The following is a 21686-nucleotide window of genomic DNA, read 5'->3' on the forward strand; positions in this document are numbered from 1 at the left end:
GGTAGCAACTTTGTATCTTCTGGAGCTCCCAAAACACATGATGAACCAAGATCTACAAGCCAATCTTCCCTCATTGACTCCTTGATGCACAAGCTTCTCCTTTAAGGCACACAAGACACACTTATAAGCTCAAAATGCTCACTATGAGGCTAGGGTTCTCTCAAGATGGCTAAGGGAGGTTTGGAGGCTGAAAGAGTGAGCCACAATGTCCCATAATGATGCTTAAATACCCCAAAAACCCTAAAAATTAGCGTCTTATCCGGACACACGTACGCCCGACGTACATAAATGTACATCCAGCGTACTAGGGCGTGCCCTAATACGCGTGGCGTTCCCAAATGTACATGCAACGTACTACTCAACTTCTTAAAAATTACCAATCTGCCCCTCGGGCTAGGTCCAAACCAATATCAGGGGCCAAATTTGACTTATTAAAATACCAAGGTAGGATTCAAAAAATACCTGAAATCCGGAGTGTTATAACTCTCCCCCACTTGAACTAGACTTCGTCCTTGAAGTTTGCTGCAACAAACAGATTTGGATAGTGCTCCCGCATCTCGGCCTCTGGCTCCCAAGTCCACTCGGATCCCTTCCGATACTGCCACTGTACCTTTACCAATGGTATCTCCTTGTTACGTAGAACCTTTATTTTCCTTTCGAAGACAGCCACCGGCTGCTCAACATAATTCAGACGTTCGTCAACCTGAATGTCATCCAATGACGCTACCACACCCTCGTCTAATATTCACTTCCGCAATTGCAAAACGTGCAAAGTGCTATGAATCTGACGGAGCTCCTCCATAAGGTCCAGTCTATACGCCACCTTGCCAACCCTAGCAATAATCCGAAACGGTCCAATATATCGAGGACCCAACTTTCTGTTGGATAAGGTGTCTAAGTCCATTACTATTTCTGGTATGTACTTGACCCGATTTGGCATGGTCCATTTGGGATGCATGGCATCATGCATATGGATAGACTAAAATGAGAGAAATAACACTTATGGTTTATTAATATATTATAAGTTCTAATATATTAATATTATTATTTAATTAGTATTGATCAAGAATTAATTTGGAATTAATTAAGTGATCAAAAGAAGACTAATTAATATATGGGTTGATTGTGTAAATCATCCATACTTGTATAGTGGGCTAATGCTCCATGGATTATCAAGTTGGGCTAAAACCCATAGGATGCTCCATGGATGCTTCATGGTGGTTATAGAACCCATGGGTCATGGAAATGAAAAGTCATGACAATTAGGGTTTACATGGTGTAACCCTAATTGTAACACACTATATAAGCCTCATGTTATTCACCAAAATCGGCCACTATGCATGCAATTGAGGGCTAGCCGATTTCAAGAAGTGTGACATTTCTCTCAAGTTTATTCCAAGTGCATTTGGTGTTGTGTGAGACATTTGAGGCATCACACTTGAGGTGCTCGGCTCACAAGGTTTTCAAGGAATCAAATCAACTACAAGGTATGTAATTCTAGCTATACTTTATGTTTAAAAGTTCCCCATGTATGTTAGATAGGATTTTGAACCTTGGAAAAAAGTATTTTGCATGTATCATAGTCAAACATAGATCCAAGGTTTCTAGGGTTGCATGTACACCTTAGGAGTGTTAGAATGCTCAAAACCCTTCACTTTCCCCTCTTCCTGAAGTGGATCACACCCTTCCAGTGTGAGGCCTTCATCAACACCATATTGCCGACCTGAAACTCCAACTCAGATCGGCGCCGGTCGGCATAACTGTTCTGCCGACTATGAGTAGTCTGCAATCACTGCCTGATCTGTTGAATCTTCTCGGTAGTCTGCAGAACCACCTCGTTCCGTCCCATAACCCGGTGACCAACCTCGCCCCAATAGTCTGGGGTACGACATCTCCACCCATACAACAGCTCGAAAGGTGGAGCACCAATGCTGGAATGAAAGTTATTGTTGTAGGAGAACCTGGAAGGGGTAGGTAGGAGTCCCAGCTCCCGCGAAATCAATGACGCAGGCCCACAACATATCCTCATGGGTCTGAATGGTCCGCTCTCTCTGGCCATCTGCCTGCGGATGGTAAGCAGTACTGAAATGCAGTATCGTGCCCGGTTCCTCATGGAACTTCTGCCAGAAAAGGGAGGTGAATCAAACATCACGGTCTATGATAATAGAGACCGGCACCCCGTGGCGAGCAACGAACTCGCGGATATACACATCAGCCAACTTCTCGGCCGACGAACTCTCCCGAATTGCAAGAAAATGGGCGCTCTTGGTTAATCGATCCACGATGACCCATATAGCATCGTATCCCTTCGTCGTACTCGGTAAATTGGTGATAAATTCCATCGTGATCTGCTCCCCTTTCCACATGGGAACCTCTAGAGGCTGCAGCTTTCCATGCGGCCTCTGATGCTCGGCCTTGACCATCCTGCAGGTCAAACACCTATCGACGTACCAATCGATCTCTCTCTTCATGCACGGGCACCAGTAACTCAAACTCAGATCCGGGTACATTTTGGTGGCCCCTGGGTGAATAGAGAAACGAGACTTATGAACCTCCTCCAGAACAATCTATCTAACCTTGCCATACACCGTAACCCACACCCGCCCACGGCGGGTCAACAACCCATGATTGTCCTGAACAAATCGAGTGATCTCGCCCCTGATCCTCTCAATCTTCCAGTTTTCCTCTCGCACTCCCTCGGCCTTGGCCCCTCTAATCAATCCCACTAGTTGAGAGTCCATGGAAATCCTCATACATGACGTCGGAACAGAAGGTCCAACTGACTTGCGGCTCAGGGAGTCCGCCACAACATTTGCTTTACCAGGATGGTAAAGGATATCACAGTCATAATCCTTGACCACGTCCAGCCACCTGCGCTGCCTCATGTTCAGGTTCGGCTGATTCATAATGTATCTCAAGCTCTTGTGCTCCGTGTAGATGGTACAGCGGACCCCAAGTCTACATCTACAAAATTTTTGCTCTGCATGCTGTACCTCTATCTATCATTTCTGATAGAGATAGCCGTTTCACATCACGATTTTGGTGGATGCTACAGAAGGCACTACGAACCCAGATAAATTTGAGCACAACTTACCACCCTCAGACAGACGGTCAGACGGAGAGAACAATACAAACCTTGGAAGATATGTGACAGGCGTGTGCCATTGAATTCAAAGGAAATTGGGACACTCATTTTCCTCTAATCGAGTTTTCCTACAATAACAGCTACCACACGAGTATCCAGTGTGACCCTTATGAAGCATTATATGGACGTAATTTCCGTTCTCCATTATGTTGGATTGAGATAGGAGACCGACAATTGACTAGACTCGGCCTTATCCAGGAAACAACTAACAAGATTGCTATCATGAGAGATAGGCTTAAAGCCGCCAGAGATCGTCAGAAAAGTTATGAAGACAATCGTCGGAAACCCTTAGAATTCCAAGTCGGAGACAAGGTTCTTCTAAAAGTTTCTCCTTGTAAAGGGCTTGTACGTTTTGGTAAGAAAGGAAAACTAAGCCCAAGATATGTTAGACCCTTTGAGATCATTGAAAGGATCGGTCTGGTGGCATATAAACTCCAATTACCCCAAGAGTTAAGCACCATGCACAACACATTCCACGTCTCTAATCTTAAGAAATGTTTAGCCGATGAAGCATTGATAGTACCTCTGGAAGAAATCAAGATCAACGGTAAGACGAAGTTCATCGAGGAACCGGTAGACATCCTTCACAGAGAGGTGAAACAACTCAAGCGAAGCAAGATTCCAATTGTGAAAGTTCGATGGAACTCGAAACACGGGTCGGAGTACACCTGGGAGTGTGAGGACTTCATGAAGGAAAAATATCCACAACTTTTCCACACAATGACAAATGATGACATAGATTGAATTCGGGACGAAATTCTTTTTGAGTGGGTGATACTATAACAACTGTCAAATTCAGGTCATTCTCAGACTTATGCATCTTTTCATAAACCATATATACACATCATGTCATGGCCTAGTAGTAGAGATTAGTTCATAATCTTGTAGAAACCTGGATCCAACTAAAATCTAGGACTAATATACTTCACTCTTACGATTTTAGTAAGTTGTCTAATCACTGTAGGAAATGCCAATACCCGAATTAGAACAAACTTCAAACATTTGATAAAATTGAAAAAGGGTATAAAACCCTAGAAGCAAACTAAAATCTTCTAATTTCACATCCACATGTTGTTAAATATCTAACAAAATCATAAAGCCTTAAAGTGCCCTAAAACCCAAAATTTATAAACTTTATTTTTTTTTCAAACTCCATAAGATTTATTATGAACTTAGTAATAATATCTAAGAATAATAAAAATTTAGTAAATATAATCAAGGAAATATAATTTAGTTATCAACATTTAACCCTAATCTACAAGTTAAATGTCAAGATTTTATAAAAGGAAAACTAGGTTAATGCATAGTTTATAAAAATATGGAAAATTTTATAAAAATAGGAGGGATTATAATTATAAGAAATAAGTGAGAGGGAGACTCTCTAATACCCTCAAAAAACTCGACCTCCCCTCTCCAAATACACCGTTCCCCTTCCCAACACACCTAATCATTTTCACCTCACTTACACTCTAACTTCTTTCTCACTCCCTCTCATTTTCTATCACTCCACCACATACACCACTCAACACTCACTTTCTCCCTCTCTAACTCACAACATTTAGCAGCCAAGAATTTATTTCCACACTAAAATTCATCTTCTTCAAGTGTACTTCTTAAGGTAATCACTAAAGCCAAGCATTCTTCCTTCATTTCTACTCATAATTTCACTATTTTATGAATTTCTTTCTACTTCTACTCCATTCTATGAAAAGATTTTTGAACCACATACCATAACCACGATTTTGATGATGATGGTGGTAGGATTTTACAATAAAACAACATGCATGTTGCAAATGGTGGAATCCCATGATCCAAACCTATGTCAAATCAAAATAAGCCACTTTTATAAATGTTTTGGTAGAGATATCATAATATTAACCAATGTTTTTTTTTTCAAAAACGATTTTTATACTTTTCAAACTCATGCATGGCCTTAAACCAACATGCATGTGTTGATCTTCAAGCCTAAGATGTTTGATGATCAAAGTATGCTGTTAAAATGTTCAAACTCATGTATGAAGTGATTTAAATCCACCAAACTATCTAAAACTCATATTTGACATGAATCAAATTTTTTCCAGAATCTTACCAACAAAATGAGAAGTTCAGGAAATTTTCAGAAAATAATTTATTATTCTCGAATTAATATTATTATTTCAAGAAAATAGAGCACAAATTCATATAAAATACTTTTTACAGCCAATAAATTCTGAGAATATTTTGAGACGACCTATACACTGATTAAAGACATTATATGAAGGTGCATGAACTTATAGGGTTGTTTGGTATTAATTTCGAATTTGTTTTTGCTAAAGGGAAATAAATAGTAAAATATAGTTATGAATGTCGAAAACCATATTTGATAATTTTCGCATCTTCTGGATATCATAAAGAATTCATCCAAAAACTTACAGATGTTTCCATGATAATTTAGTATATTTCCAGATTTAATGACTTGTTAAGAGATTAAATTGATGAAAAATAGCTACACTTATCCAAAAATTATGAAACTTCATCAGAATATCTTATATTGCGTATTGATCGTAAATAGAAAGTTTAGTGAGTTTTACCTCCTGTTTAGTAATTATTCACGAATTGGTGTTTATTTAAGTGAATAAAACAAAGAAAAATAGCCAAGTTGCATGAAAAATAACTTGTATATTTTTTCCAGCTTCTATATGCTTAGTAACAGTATTACAAAAAGTTTGGGTAATTTTGGAAACTGTTTTCTATGTATCTCTATTTTTTTAGAATAAATGCACAAAAATAATAAAATCGGGTTAAACTGTTTAGAAATCCAAATTGATATTTTTCTCAGCTTAAGTATGTTTAATAGCAGTATTACAAAATTTTTGGGAATTTATATCATCTGAATGCTATTTTTTACGAATTTATATTGATACGAAAGCTTAAAAATTTGGAAAAATAGGTTGTCACATAAAAAATTCAAGGAAAATTTTCTGGAAGACCACAACTGTATATGTAATGAAAATGTAAAGTTTCAAAATTTTTGAATTACCCTCAAATAATATTACAAAAATCTGGAAAATAATATCTAAAATTGTCTTAATCGCATGAGTTATAAAATTTTACCATTTCAGAAAAATTGTTACCAATTAATATAAAAGCAATATTAGAACAAAATTTGGCATTTCTCTATATGTAGAATTTAGTATATTAGCGTTAGATTTCGACATAGAAACTCACTAGCATGTTTTTGATGTCGTAGGATCCTGGTAGTAAGGCGTTGGTGTATTCCGAGGCACCATTTATAGCAACTTGAAACATTGTGAGTATTCATGCATCCCCTATTTTCGGTTTTTATGTTTTGGGGTGGAAAAGCATGTTCGAAAAACTACTTATTGTTCGTTGTATTTAAATTAATTTGTATCAAACTTGATTGCTATATTTTGCTATGTATGTTTATGCAATTTGAAACATGAGGCCTTATCGTCCTAAGTCCCTTCCACTTGGTGTTGGTGTATTCTGAGGCACCATTTGTAGCAACTTGAAACATTGTGAGTATTCACGCATCCCTCTATTTTCGGTTTTTATGTTTTGGGGTGGAAAAGCATGTCCGAAAAACTATTTATTATTCATTGTATTTAAATTAATTTGTATCAAACTTGATTGTTATATTTTGCTATGTATGTTTATGCAACTTGAAACATGAGGCGTTATCGTCTTACGTCCTTTCCACTTTACTCAAACCATTAACTCTTTGAGCCAATGGTCATTATGGATAGCGATATTAGGAATTGACAACTCCTCACTCGACCGATTGCTTGAGTGCATGATAACATATTAATCTATGGAACGATAAGCATAGATCTTTATAGGGAATCAGTCATAGGCTTGGTTGTGAACTCATTGTTTGCTCATATACATGCAAACTTGTTTATTAATTATAGCAATGAACTTTGTTTCTCATTATCGCAATGAACTTTGTTTCTCATTATAGCAATGTACTTGTATTTATGGAAATTTTATACCAAATCTCGATTTAGTAAACTTGTGAACTCACCAACTATTTTCATAGTTGACCCTCGTTTTACATGCTTTCAAGAAATAATTAGTAAGTGGATATAAAGATTCATCATCATAGAGCATGTTGCATCGTGTGTAAGTTATTTTATGAAGTTAAATTTTGAACAATGTTATTTTGGGAAACTTGTATATTGTTTTGCTTAAATTATGGGTTGTAAACTTTTAACTACTACTATGGTGATGTATCTTTATCTTTTGCAATGAAACCTTTATTGCTGTCATATCTTGCGTTTCCGCTTTAGCAGGGTGTGACATAACTAGGGTTAGGTGTGTTGGAAATCTTCTTTAAGATTCTTGAGGGACTAACTAGGAAATATGAAGTAACCCCCAAGGAGAAGGATCGATCCTTCTCCTTAAGTCCATTCCATGATCACGTGAGTACCCAAAAAAAACCGATGCCTTGTTGTGTGGTGTGCATCGTCGATCAAGCCAAGAGAAGGAAAAAAAGTCGGCTTTGTGGAGTGAGGGGCTGCAACAAACCAAGAGGGGTGAGAGGGAAAGGAGGCCTTACCCTTGTCGATCCTAGAAGGTGTAGAAGGCTGTGATTTTGGCCAAGAATTGGTAAAAATTATCTTCTAATCTCTTTTGTGGTGTTAATTTATCAAGTTCATTGTCAATTGAAGATTGTTGTCAATTCTCTTCCTAATTGATGATCACAATCTCATCTTCTTCTTCCTAGAAACCATTCAAGGTTAATATGGTTTAATTTCACTTTTATTGGGTGTTTATAATGGCTCAGTTGCTGTCAAAAATTCTTTATGATCACTTTCAATAATTTTATTGTTCAAGTTTATGTTTTGATCAAAGTTTTGGGGTCACAATATCTCTTGTTGATTTCTAAAACTTATGTTAACTCCCACCATGAATCAAGTGGATATTTTTCTGTTATAAAACCATGTTTTGAGTCACCCAATAAGCCTCAAAACAATCTCTCAAAGTCCTTCCATGAGACTTGGTGGTAGAAGTAATCCAAATTCTTACTTATGCAATCTACTTCAACAATGTATTTTTTTTCCACTAAAAGCTATGTACCTTGAAGTATGGGGTGTGGTTGGAATTGTTACTTATATTTCTTGAAATTTTACTTCTGTTAAGAAGTTAGTTTTTATCTTTATGGGTGCTTTTGGTGATGGCTTAATGGGTTAAGTGGCCAAAAAGAATTTAAAATCCAAAGCTAGAAATTGCAAGAAATTGTCGAATCTCCCGCTGTATTGGAAAAAGTTTAGAAAAATCACCAGGAGTCGGATTAATGATCCGTAAATTCTCAAAGTTTTAAATTTGAGTCTAGTTTGTCTGTGAATTTTTCCAGGTCCTTTTGTTGCCTCCAACTTAGGTGAAAAATCGCATTTTTCACCAGTTGGTCAGAATATAGTTGCATTGATAGGCAGTTTTGTAAAAATCATATAAAATTTTAGAAAAATCGTTTGGACCTTTAAAAGTACTTTATGAAAATCTAAAATTCTGAAATTATGGAATATGAAATAGAAATAAAAATTTTATAGGTCTCAATGGTGTTAAAACAACTCTAAACAGGTGGTTGGAATTGTTACTTATATTTCTACTTCAACAATGTATTTTTTTTTCCACTAAAAGCTATGTACCTTGAAGTATGGGGTGTGGTTGGAATTGTTACTTATATTTCTTGAAATTTTACTTCTGTTAAGAAGTTAGTTTTTATCTTTATGGGTGCTTTTGGTGATGGCTTAATGGGTTAAGTGGCCAAAAAGAATTTAAAATCCAAAGCTAGAAATTGCAAGAAATTGTCGAATCTGCCGCTGTATTGGAAAAATTATAGAAAAATCATCAGGAGTCGGATTAATGATCCGTAAATTCTCAAAGTTTTAAATTTGAGTCTAGTTTGTCTGTGAATTTTTCCAGGTCCTTTTGTTGCCTCCAACTTAGGTGAAAAATCGCATTTTTCACCAGCTGGTCAGAATATAGTTGCATTGATAGGCAGTTTTGTAAAAATCATATAAAATTTTAGAAAAATCATTTGGACCTTTAAAAGTACTTTATGAAAATATACAATTCTGAAATTATGGAATATGAAATAGAAATAAAAATTTTATAGGTCCCAATGGTGTTAAAACAACTCTAAACAGGTGGCTGTTTTGGGTCCAAAACTGGGAACTTTGCTTGATAGTTGATTTATGTGTTTGGGTTATGGATTTGTCAACTTTGACATTATAGAACTCCAATGACCTATTTTTTGTATTGTAATAGGGGAAAGGGTGATACTTCAACTTTTAGAAGACTTGAAGTGTGAGTTGGTCACATCTTTGGCAAAGGTGAGTCAACTTCGTGGTTTTTAGAAGTATATTGTTAGGAGTATCACATATCTTAGATGGAATGGGATGAACCTAGTTATCTAGAATGTATGTATCCTTTTGATGATTGAGTATTGTGCCATGATTGTTCAAATGTTTTATGAGTAACAGTATCTAGCATGTTGCATGCTAGATTCCTCTTTGTTTGATGTGAGATGTGAGCTAAGGTTATGCTAGATGGAGTGTTGTGAGCATGTCACTACTTGTTTGAAAATATTTGATTAAAATGTTTTAGGATAAGAATTCTAGTGTTGTATAATCGTTATAGAAGTGTTGTGGATGAAAGTGGTGTGTGATGTAAAATGTAATAACTGCATAAAATTACATGTTCGCATGGAATGAACCCTTAAAGAGGTAATGTGTTAATAAAGTAAATTTAGAAAACTTACATGATTACTTGAAGAAGGAGAATGGTGTAACTCCTTAATTAATTAATTAATTAATATTAAATTGAAAGGGGAATACACAAGCGGAGCTAAGGGTAGTAACCTAGACTTAGGTGTGTACCTTATCCGGATAATATTATGGCCTTGTGAGTTGAAAGATACCTATAGGATAAAGAGCTTAAGCCAACTTTGACGCCGAATGGTTTTTCTAGACAACCACTCAGGACATGGTCCTGGTGCACCTTGGTATACCAGGACTGGAGTGGTGTTGACGATTGATGGAATGTCTGTACAAACACCACGTGGGAATTAGGCGGTGTAACTTGATAGAATTGGCACCACTCGTACCAATCCTTAACGACAACACATGTATACATATGTGCAAAGTCGGAGTAGCAAACGCAACACACCGGGGGCAATGATTATGGGTGAGAGTCCCGCCTCATCTAGTGTATTGGGTCGTGTCGGTAATGTTAGTAGCGAACATGGTATTTGCCTTGGGGGTTTGCGGTGAGTAGATAGACCCTAACTAGGAGCCATTACTTTAATAATTACAATGATGGTGAGTGGAGAAACAAAATATTATATATTAATATACAAGTGGTGAATCGATAAAATAAAATTAGTTACAACGGAGTTGAGGAGAGTAACTAATAAAAGAAGAACTAAAAGAAGAATTAAAATAAATTGAGCTAAACCTGTGTTTGTTATACGGTGTAATGTCATTATGTCTTGCTTGTGAGTCTTTGACTGTGTGTGGATGTTTTGTGTGAATCCATCTATGATATGTGTGTTCTCTTAACACTGTACTGTAATTGACTCACTTAGCTTATGCTAACACTTGTTCTTTGCTTGTTGGTTTTTGTGTATTGGAACAGGTAGCTTGACATGATGCTTGGGTGAGGATGGGAACCATTGGGTAGTTTTATTTAGTATATTTAGTTATGATACCATTTGGACATGTTGGGTTTTCATCATTATGTTTTTGTGAACTTTAAATCTTGATGGGTTTGTTTTGATATGAAAGTAACATTGGTGATGTTTTTTAAATAATCATAATAAGTATTTCACAACATATTCTATTAAAAGGTATTTGAACTTTAAAAAAATTGGGTGAAAAATCACAATGTTACAAAATTGATGCCAAGAACTGAAGGTATTTACAAGGTGGTGGCACGAGTGAATGACAATGCTTATAAAATCAAACTTATAAGGGAGTACGGAGTCCATGCTACTTTTAATGTTGGAGACCTTTCACCCTACCTCGATGACGATGGCCTTGCTGAATTGGGATCAATTCTCGTTAAAAAGGGAGGGGATGATGCATGTATGCATGCATAGATGGCGTATTTCATGGCTTGTCACAATACGGACGTTGCAAGCAAGGTGGCGGATTTGTATTTTGGGGAAATTGTGTGATTTCATAGGATTCCGAAAATAATCGTTTTGGATCGGATTCCAAATTTTTGAGTTTTTCTGGAACACTGTGGAGGAAGGTGGGTATGAAGTTGTCGTTTAGCACGTCGCATCACCCACAACCGATGGCCAAACTAAGGTGAAGAACAGGACTTTGGGATCATTGCTGAGAGGATTGGTAAGAAAGATACAGAAAGATTGGTACTTAAAGCTTGCTGATGCCGAATTTGCCTACAATCGTTCTCTTACTGTTACTACTGGTCACTCTCCATTCGAAGTTGTTTACGGTGTTAACCCACACCTGCCTTTGGATCTTATTTCATTACCAAAGGAGGAATTAGTTGATAAGGATGTTGTTGAGAAGTAAAATTCCATGGTTGTTGACGTATCCCATCAGGAATACGTCAAGTATAACGGAACCGTCAATTCAATAGACGGTCTGGGCAAAAGTCTGTGTACGCCTAACTCCGCATCCTTGCCCTCGCCCTTCACCATCCCATGTTCATTTCTTGGCGCCCAAGTGCCAAAGCCAGCATCAAGAAAAAATAGTACCAGTCGTCCTCCAGAGCGACAGGTTTAACGCTCAAGACGCTAATCCCTTGGAAAGCCTGCACCAATAACAAATAGCCACTCATGGATCACGATCTACCAATCGGAAGCCGTCTATCCCTGCCATACCTGAAAAAGTAGAAGATATGGTCGGGGTTCTGTTCCCCCGATTTCAGGTATAAAAAGGCCCCTTCTCCTCCAAGAGAAGGGACCAACATTCAATATTAACCCTTAGTCTCATACTTTCTCGCACTCTCATCAGAACCTTGAACTGACTTGGTCGTCAGAGCATAGTTCCGTGACTACCTCTCGGGGAACGACTGATAGTTTTGTTTTCTTTGTTGTGATTCTCAGGCGCTTAATTTACACCCCACATGGAGAAGGAACCGATTCGGAGACATATCAAAATAGTTGGCGCCATCCGGACGTACACATAGTACGACACAACACACTTCGCAACACCAGGCGTCGGAAATGACAGATAAAGGACTAATACAGCAGGAAGGCGACAATAATAGCCTGGTGAGACCAATGCAGTCACTTGACAGAAGTGGTCCGTCGACACTGGAGGGATAGCCGCTCACACAGGCACCAACGACACCACTGGTTGACTCCACGGAGGAGTTCATTGCTAGCTTATGGCGACTGCCACCCGTCAAACAGAACAACCAGCCACAACTACCACCACAGTGCCTCAAAGAGCGTCGAACACCCAATTGCAAAAAACAGCAAATCGACTAACACCATCGACACGGTAGGCAGGGGCAAGCGCTTGGTCCCCAGGCACCATTCTGTCAGCCGCACCACATGCAGGCCACCAACCTTCTCCAATTGCCGTCATGTCACATATCCCATTATTCGCCCAACAACCACTGTTCAACCCATATTCATACCACTACGAAGGCGTGTACCCTCACACATAGACACAAACCCACAACAGTTAAAGCAAGCCAACACAGGGGATGAACGCACAAGCTACGGGGCTAACGAAGTCGAATCTGCAAACAAATCAGCTAATGGACGCGTACGCCATGTAGGCATCGTATATGCCTCAAGAGAACATGTATAACCACGGGTACCATTATGAGTTTGGTCAAAGGTACAACAGCCCATACTACGCACATCAGGTGATGACCGGCAGACCACTCAACTACCCACATATGAACAACCCCGTAATAAGCATCAGCTCGGCATTCTACCAAGAGCTATTACAGTATGAAATATCGCATTCCGCCATGATACCAAATATCCCAAAGTATGACGGCATGACGGATCCTGACGAACGCATAGATACCTATGAGTGGACGATGGCATCCTTCCAGATGGACAATAGATTCACTTGCACCTACTTCCCGGTCACACTATTGGGAAATGGTAGCAAATGGTTCAAGGCACTACGCCCGGGAAGTATCTCCAGCTTCGAACAATTGAGATACCTTTTCCTCCACAACTTCATGCAATTAAGGAAAGTCAAAGGAAATGCCACCTCTATCATAGCATGCAAGCAAAAAGAGGGAGAATGCATCCGCGAATACTATGATCGGTTTACCCTAGCAACCCTGAGCGTTACTGGCCACGAAGAATTTCTAGTCAAGGGCGCCTTCGCCCAAGGGCTACTCCCAGGCCCCCTATCATGGAAAATGCAAGGATCAGTGCCAAAGTCCAGGGACGAGCTCAAATACAGGGTCAAAAAATACCTCAGGCAGATTGAAAGAGAAGAACAAAAACAAGCCAGATTATTAGCTGTAGCAAACGCTTACCTCAAACAAGAAATAACCAGCTCCCACTACCGTCATAGCCATAAGGAGCGCAGCGATGGAAGCCATGATAAGCACCACAGACATTCGAGACACTCATCTTGTAGGTTCTGCCCATTTGTTAAAGATGAACCAAGGAGCCATAAGATGCATGTGCACGTGGTGGAAACCCCCCCCCCCCAGCAAACAGAGAAAGAGAAAAGCAAATATTGCGAATATCACAAGAGCAAAACCCGTGACACCGGAGAGTGCATGATCCTCAAAAAACAAGTAGAAGACAAGCGACTGAGTGGAGACCTAACAGAAATCGCAAAGACTCTATGGTCAAAGTTCAAACCTGAACGGAAGGACGGGAGAACCCGGAAGGAAACGAACAAACAACCAATAAAAAAGGAAGAAATCTTCGCAATCGCAAGCCCGGGAACAGAGCCAGGCGTCGACTGCCAACTGATGGCACCGACATCCTACCCGGCGATACTCTCAACATAAGTTTCTCAACAGAAGACCCACGAGCGCCCAACTGGGACCCCACAGATCCAATCGTAATCCCATCCTTCATATATTAGCATCAGATCTGGCGCGTCCTGGTCGACGGAGGTAGCAGCATCGACATCCTCTACGAGCACTGCCTCGAGTGACTCCCGCCATCCTAGAAGAAAAGCCTAAGACCACCAACCCGAGCCCTACTCATCGGCTTCACGGGACACAAATTATGGCCACTCAAGACTATAAATCTCCGTTGACACTACTCAGCCACGACGGAAAGGAAAGGGTAACAAGGATAATCGAGTTCTCAGTGGTTAAACACAAATCCGAAGATGATATGATCCTAGGGTGACCTGCTCTATTCCGGATACAAGCCATCTTGTCAAAAATACATGGTACAGTCAAGTTCAGAACGAAAAATGGCTCAGAGACAGAGAAAGCTCTAAACACACGAGCAAAACCACTTCGAGCGGTCGCGCCTGGGCCACTGCACACATCCCAAGAAAGTGGCGCATGACGATAGCTAACTCCCACACATTCAAGCGCAAAAAAACAACCATCCACACTCAAAACGAGAGGAAATGACGCCAATCCCTAACGAACAGCCCGGGGGCGGAGGGCGCGATAGCAACAACACCACCACTCCAGAGCCATCAAGGATCGTCCTCATGAATACCAAAGGAGGTTGGACGTCACTGAGCATGCCCGCACGTCTCATGGCAGCGAGGGCACATGATATGGAAAAGAAGGAAACGAAGGAGCACACGAGCAAAGTCACAGAACTTGATGGGAGGCACGAACAAGGAGCCGTTGGTACCGGGGAAGAAAGGATAGGCAACCACCTCAAAAAAAGAGAACATAAATAGGAAACCCACTACAACCATATGAATCCACAGCTGGCAGAGGTTTCCCCCAGGGTGCCATCAAGTCAGTTACCTTACAGAAAACAGATCCGCCAACAAAAAAGTCATGCAGAAGGAGGAAAACCACTCAAGAATGATAACAAAGCGGACAAAACCGACGAATGGAGGAAACTGAAAATCATCTTCCGAAAGATGGCCGAACCAGAATCAACTAATGATAGCTCTCACACGAGCATGAACGTTGGAAAGCTTGCACATCTGAGCCGCCGAAGGACACAAGCTAAGGAAGACCAAGAAGGAGAATTCATCCCAATGACTTGGGGGCCCCTGATCCCAAGCCAATAGCCGGAAGGGGCCAAGTGATGAAACTCCTAACAGATAATCACACCCCAAATAGTCAGATCGAGAGCTAAATCTAGAATAGAAAAAGTTATCGGACCTCCGATACCTATCTGACAATGTAGATGCCTCTACGGCACACCCAAAAAAATTGCAATGAAAAGAAAATTTGTAGCGAACGAGTACCAACACACTTTCATACAAATGAAAAATAAAAACGGATTGATCACCCGTGCCACCCAACACAAAACCAATGAGAAAAGCACAAACGTAGGCCTCAAGAGCTTACCATTTATCCCTAACAATCATGTTAGCAAGGTCATGAGAACTACAAATCCTGATCACGACAAGTAAGAGGCCTTAAAGGATCATAACCTTTCCCTCGAAATGATAATGCCTAAGCTCTTAGATCCCAAGGTAACAACCCCGATCTTGCTTAAACGACTAAGGCCGGAGTACAACTCCCCTTGACCCAAGGCTTAGAACAAAGCCCCAAAGCGAAAGCTTTCAGCTTGGAAAAAATCCTAACGAAACAAACCAGCCAGAGTTCGCACCTATAGACTAACCAAAGCCTCGACCAACAGAGGCTAACCTGAGGGGGAGCGTCGAGCCCGTCAGAACCAATGCTCTGCCCCCCCCAAATCCGGTTAAGTAAACAATAAACATGACCAAGACGCTCAAAGGCCAACGCTGACCTCTGAGAAAATCCAAACCAAGGTTGGCCAACAAAAACCATCCAAGATGACAAAAAGGGGGAGAGAAACGCGATAAACCACAAGAAAACTTAACATACACAAAAAAAACACAAAGCACACATTGCTTAACCCGAACAACCCTCAGGACTTTAAAACGACCATGCAGGGCCAAAAAAGACAACCAAACATTGTTCTAAAAATTGTTCGACAAGCACCATGAGGATGCAAATATTATATCCAACATCAAACAGTAACAAAGTGTAAAAACCATTAGTTACTAGGGGCAGAGGAAGGTCCAGCGTGAGAAACACCACCTTCAGAATGGCCTTCCTCCGAGTCAGGATCATCACACATCTGAGGAAGACCCCCTATGTCCAGCTCACCCAGGCGAAGGAAGGAGGCAAAATCTGTCTCCATGAAAGATTTTATAGCATCATACATCGCCTGAGCATGCACCGCAGTAGCGTCCGGTTCCCCAGAGACAGAATTTACGGTAGCAACTTGCTCCGAATCACCTGCTTGTCGTTCTCCACGCCGGAAGCCACGCATGCCATCTTCATCCGCTTCACCCCGAATGCAAATTCAATACTCTCAATAACCTTATCCACCACCTGAACAACACCTTTCTGAAGCAACCAACCTAAGTTCTCCTCTGCAACCTTCCTCTTCGCAACCTCCTCCTCCAGCCTCCTGTGAGAACACTCTACCTAGACCTCCAGTACCTTCTTCTCCTCCACCAAGACCTCGATCCACTGAGAAAAGCGCTCCACTGACCCTTCCAGGGTAGCCACTTGGTCCTCCAAAGAAGCCTTCTCCCCCGCCAAAAGATCTTAACGCTCCATGAATGACCGCTTTCCCCCTCTAACTCCAGCAACCTCGCCCTCAGCTCATCCCGCTCAGCCTTAACTGATGCTAGCTCACTAGAACTAGAACTGCCCCAGTGAAGGCGAGAGGCAGTCACCGTCATATATGAACCAACCTGAGCAGCTGCGTATAAAAGGCTGTTTGAAAGGTGGGAATTAGAGAGAAACACCAATGCCTTGATGGTAGCGGGGGGAAAGGCATGGCAATCCCTATCATACGCTGCCACATGCTGTAAAAGGAGAGACTCACAGATTATCCCTCATCCAGGCACATATATGGTCGGCGTTGCCGGAGGAGTAGAAGCAGAACCCTCGACAATGTTGTCCCCAGCCAAGAGTGGGATCTTGGGGTCTGGAACACCTTCACAAACAAGGCTTGAGTCAACACCGAGAACATCCTCACCAAGAGCAGAATTCTCCACCTGCTCTTTTTTGGGTTCACAGGGCAGTTCAGTCGCCCTTCCCTCATCTCCTCCGACTATTTCAGAGTGTCATCATCGGGGATGTCAACCACCACTGTGGCTTCTCCCAGAAGGAAGTCCACGTTTCGCCTCTTTAGTAAGTGCCAACCAGAGGAGTTGGCATCAGCATACTCCACAAGTGGGGAATCCAGCCAGGAAAGCCGCCGTTTGGAAGCTACACAGGTGTTACACCGAGTCAACCCGATCAACGCCTCCTCATCCTCCGTATCAGAAGGTACTGGGTCTTCACATGAAACACCACCAACAGGCGTATCAACCAACACCTGAACAACGGGAGGATCACACCCGAGCAGAGACACAACAAGAGGATCGGCAAGGGCCAGATCACGGTCACGACCGACCGGCGGAGGGATCGTTTCAACCAAGGGCACTTCCTAATACTGGAAGGTGCCCCGAAAGCATCCCCTCAGCACCATATCAAAGGGAAGGATCCTCTCATGACCTGCAAACAAGAGAAAAGCAAACATAGTTCTTAAAACAAAAGGAAATAATGATCCAAGAAGGAGGGGGAAGGAAAGGCACGCATCGTCTTTCTCAATGTAGAACTGAGGCATCATCTCCCGGGCCCTCCAAGCAACGCTCATCCCAACCACAGCCAGCATATGATCTTCCCAATCCTCTCCATTAACACAAATGGTCTTCAGTGTCTACGCCACAGTGGCGCATGCCCCAAACAATTCCGACACTCGATCGGAAAAATTAGTCAAGCGAGGATAACCAAAAACCACAAGGTTGCGATTCATCCAAAGCCACCGATCTTGCCAGTTCTTCTTCGAAGCTTTTTGGTTGATGATGAAGGCATGAACACCCTGCCTCTGGGAAAACGTACGAACACCGGATTGAGTGGAAGAATTGAAGAAAGCTTTGAATGCCCAAAATTGCGGCAAAACTCCAAGGGTCCGACAGACGAGTTCAAAGCCAACAATTTTTTTGACAACGTTGGGACTCAGGTCGTCCACACGAAAGCCATATTGGTGTATTATCTCGTCAAAAAAGTCCATCGTCAGCAGCCTCAAACTAGCCTCGAAGATCGGAATAGGGACCCCGATCTTCCCCTCTGGTGGGCGAGAAATTATCGCCCCCTTTCGAGGATACTCCACATCGTGCTCAGGAAGAAAACCAAATTGCTCTTGAAAAGCAGTAAAATCACTTGAAGAATGAACGATTTCGGTATTCAAGTCATCCATGGCCCGTTAAAGAGTAGAAACAGGAAGAGAAAAGGAAAAGAAGCAGGAGAAGCGAAAAGAACCAGAAAAAGGAAGTTCGACTCAAATAAGAGAAGTTTTATATGCAGGCGGGAAGTCCAACCGGTTGCAATGATGAAAAGCGCCTTCGTCATGTCAGCAGCCATCAAAAAGCCATCCCCACCGAACGCGTGTCCAGATTCAAGCTAGAACAACTCAACTACCTTGAGCGAACGCTGATGTCTACTAGCCTAGGGGACTTGTTGATGTATCCCATTAGGAATACATCAGGTATATAACGGAACCGTCAATTCAATAGACGGCCTGGGCAAAAGTATGTGTACGCCTAACGCCGTGTCCTCGCCCTCGCCCTCACCACCCCATGTTCATTTCTTGGTGCCCAAGCGCCAAAGCCAGCGTCAAGACAAAATAGTACCAGTCGTCCTCCAGAGCGACAAGTGTAACTCTTAGGATGCTAATCCCCTGGAAAGCCTACACTAATAACAAACAACCATTCATGGAGTACGATCTACCAATCGGAAGCTGCATGTCCCTTCCAGACCTTAAAAAGTAGAAGATATGGTCAGGGTTTTGTTCCCCCGATTTCAGGTATAAAAAGGTCCCTTCTCCTCCAAGATAAGGGACCAACATTCAACATTAACCCTTAGTCTCTTACTTTCTCGCACTCTCATCAGAACGTTGAACTGACTTGATCATCAGAGCATCATTCCGGGACAACCTCCCGGGCGACGACTAACGGTCTTGTTTTCTTTGTTGTGATTCTCAGGCCCTTAATTTCCACCCCTCACGGAGAAGGAACCAAGTAAGAAACTTATCACAACAATGATAAAACTGTACAAATAAATCCATGATCGCATTTAGGCTATCAATGCAGTTTACGAGCAAAAGTCCAACAAGCATAAGAAGCCTCGAGTTTTCTCTGATGGTGATTTAGTGTGGGTGCACTTAAGGAAAAAGCATTTTCCGAATAAATGCAAAAACAAAGTGATGCCAAGAACTGAAGGTCCTTACAGGGTGGTGACACAAGTGAATGATAGTGCTTATAAAATCAAACTTCCAGGGGATTATGGAGTCCATGCTACTTTTAATGTTGGAGACCTTTCACCCTACCTCAATGACGACGGCCTTGCTGCATTGGAGTTAATTCCTTTTAAAGGGGGAAGGGAAGATGCATGCATAGATGGCAATCCACCAATTGTTTTTGGTTGTGACGATCGGAACAAATCGGAAGGCGCGTTAGCAACTTTGGTTCCATTCTCATTTTGGAAACCAACAAACTTTCATTCTGAATGCACTGTTTCTGACTTTGAATCTTTCGTGTCTGATGGACTCAATGGTGTTGTTTACTTGCATTTCGAAGGGCGTGGACATGAACGTGGGGTCTGCATGGTGACCCTTAAAGATTAAGAGCCACCTTTTTACTACTTGAAGACGTTTTTCTAGTACTTAATGAGTCTTTTATGAGTAGCTTTTAATAAGTTGTTTATGAGTAGCTTTTAATAATGCCATTAATTGACATAGTTATTAGAGTGACTTTTGATTATCTTTTTAAGTCTATATAAAGCCATTTAAATTTCAGTTGTAAGACATGTTTTTGAAGTTAATCAAGATTTAACTTTGTTCATTTCGAGTTGTTGCTACAATTCACTATTGATCCTTATTTGGATGCGCCTCTTAATATTGATCTTGAATTCAAGTTAATAGGTCTTAACTTCTATTCACCGAATTTCAAGCTATAGGTCTAGCTTGATCTTCAGTTCTATCCCTTTTTCGTTACTTTGTTCTTGTCTTTCAATCCATTGTTCTTTGTTCCGCTGCAAAATTCAAGTTTCCATAAGTTTACCCCGCAAACACGTATCACCAATGAAATAACACTTTTTGGCTCTAGGTTCAAGTTTGTCGTGCGTCTCCCATCTTACGAGTGCTTCACACCCCGAACCTTGACATATGCGAGCGAGGGAGGTTTCCCTGTTCACATCTCATGAGGTGTTTTGGCAACCTTCTTTGTTGGAACAAGATTCACGATATGGGCGGCTGTCTCTAAGGCATACTCCCAGAAATGGATAGGAAGAGAAGCTCGACTCATCATGGAACGAACCATATCTAGTAACGTTCGATTACGCCTCTTAGCCACACCATTAAGTTGTGGTGTTCTGGGAGGAATCAATTGTGAAACAATTCTACATTCCTTGAGATAATCGTTGTAACGACCTAAAAATCCTTCCGTTAATGAGGTTAGTTTTCCGTTACTTGAAAATTAATTTGTTTAAAGTTATTTCAATTCTAAGGATATGGAATGAAATAAAATTAAAAAGGTGTGAATTGATACCTAAAATAATTAGTCGATATATTTAACAAGTATATATTTTAAATAAATGGTTTTATGTAAAGAAAAGGTATATATATATATATATATATATATATATATATATATATATATATATATATATATATATATATATATATATATAATTCATTAAAACATATAAATGATGTAGAGGGGTTAAAATGTCATTAAAAGAAACTTATTTATTAAAGAAATTGAAATAGGATTAAAAGAATTAATTGGAAATGAGTTGAGGGGCAAAAAGTGAAAAATGCAATAAAACCCTCCATATGTTACAATTGATCGTGATTATGGAATTTAGAGCTCATCTGATTTTTTCCTAGCGTGCATTAAAGGACTGCGTCGATTCGGATTGGGGGCTGCTACTCTTTGGTTGCGCCAGAAGGTAGTAAAAAAAGAAAACAACATGCAAAGTGGGAGAGGAATCGGGGCAGATTGAGCAGACAAACGAGAGAGGTGAGACCGAACCCAATATCTTGGGTATTTGCTATTCCTGTTGTGTCGATTAACAGAGAAGAAAAGAATGAATCGACCTTGTAGGGTGAACGGGAATGGGTGACGCAAGGAAGGAGGGAGATGGAATTAGCGGGATTTGTTTTGTGCAATTGAAGTTGTTAGGATCGTTTATTCCTCCTTCTAAGTCTTTGGTTTTCTTTATCATGTTAATTCCTTTTCAATTAGTGTGAATTAGTTAAAATCATTGTGAATTGTCTTCTATTTGACATCATTGATCATGTTTCTTTTTACTCTCAATTCAAGTGATTTTCATGTAATCAACT

This window comes from Lactuca virosa, chromosome 6 (genome assembly GCF_052849685.1).
Source record: "Lactuca virosa cultivar CGN04683 chromosome 6, Lactuca_virosa_CGN04683_v6, whole genome shotgun sequence".
In the NCBI taxonomy this organism is placed as follows: Eukaryota; Viridiplantae; Streptophyta; class Magnoliopsida; order Asterales; family Asteraceae; genus Lactuca; species Lactuca virosa.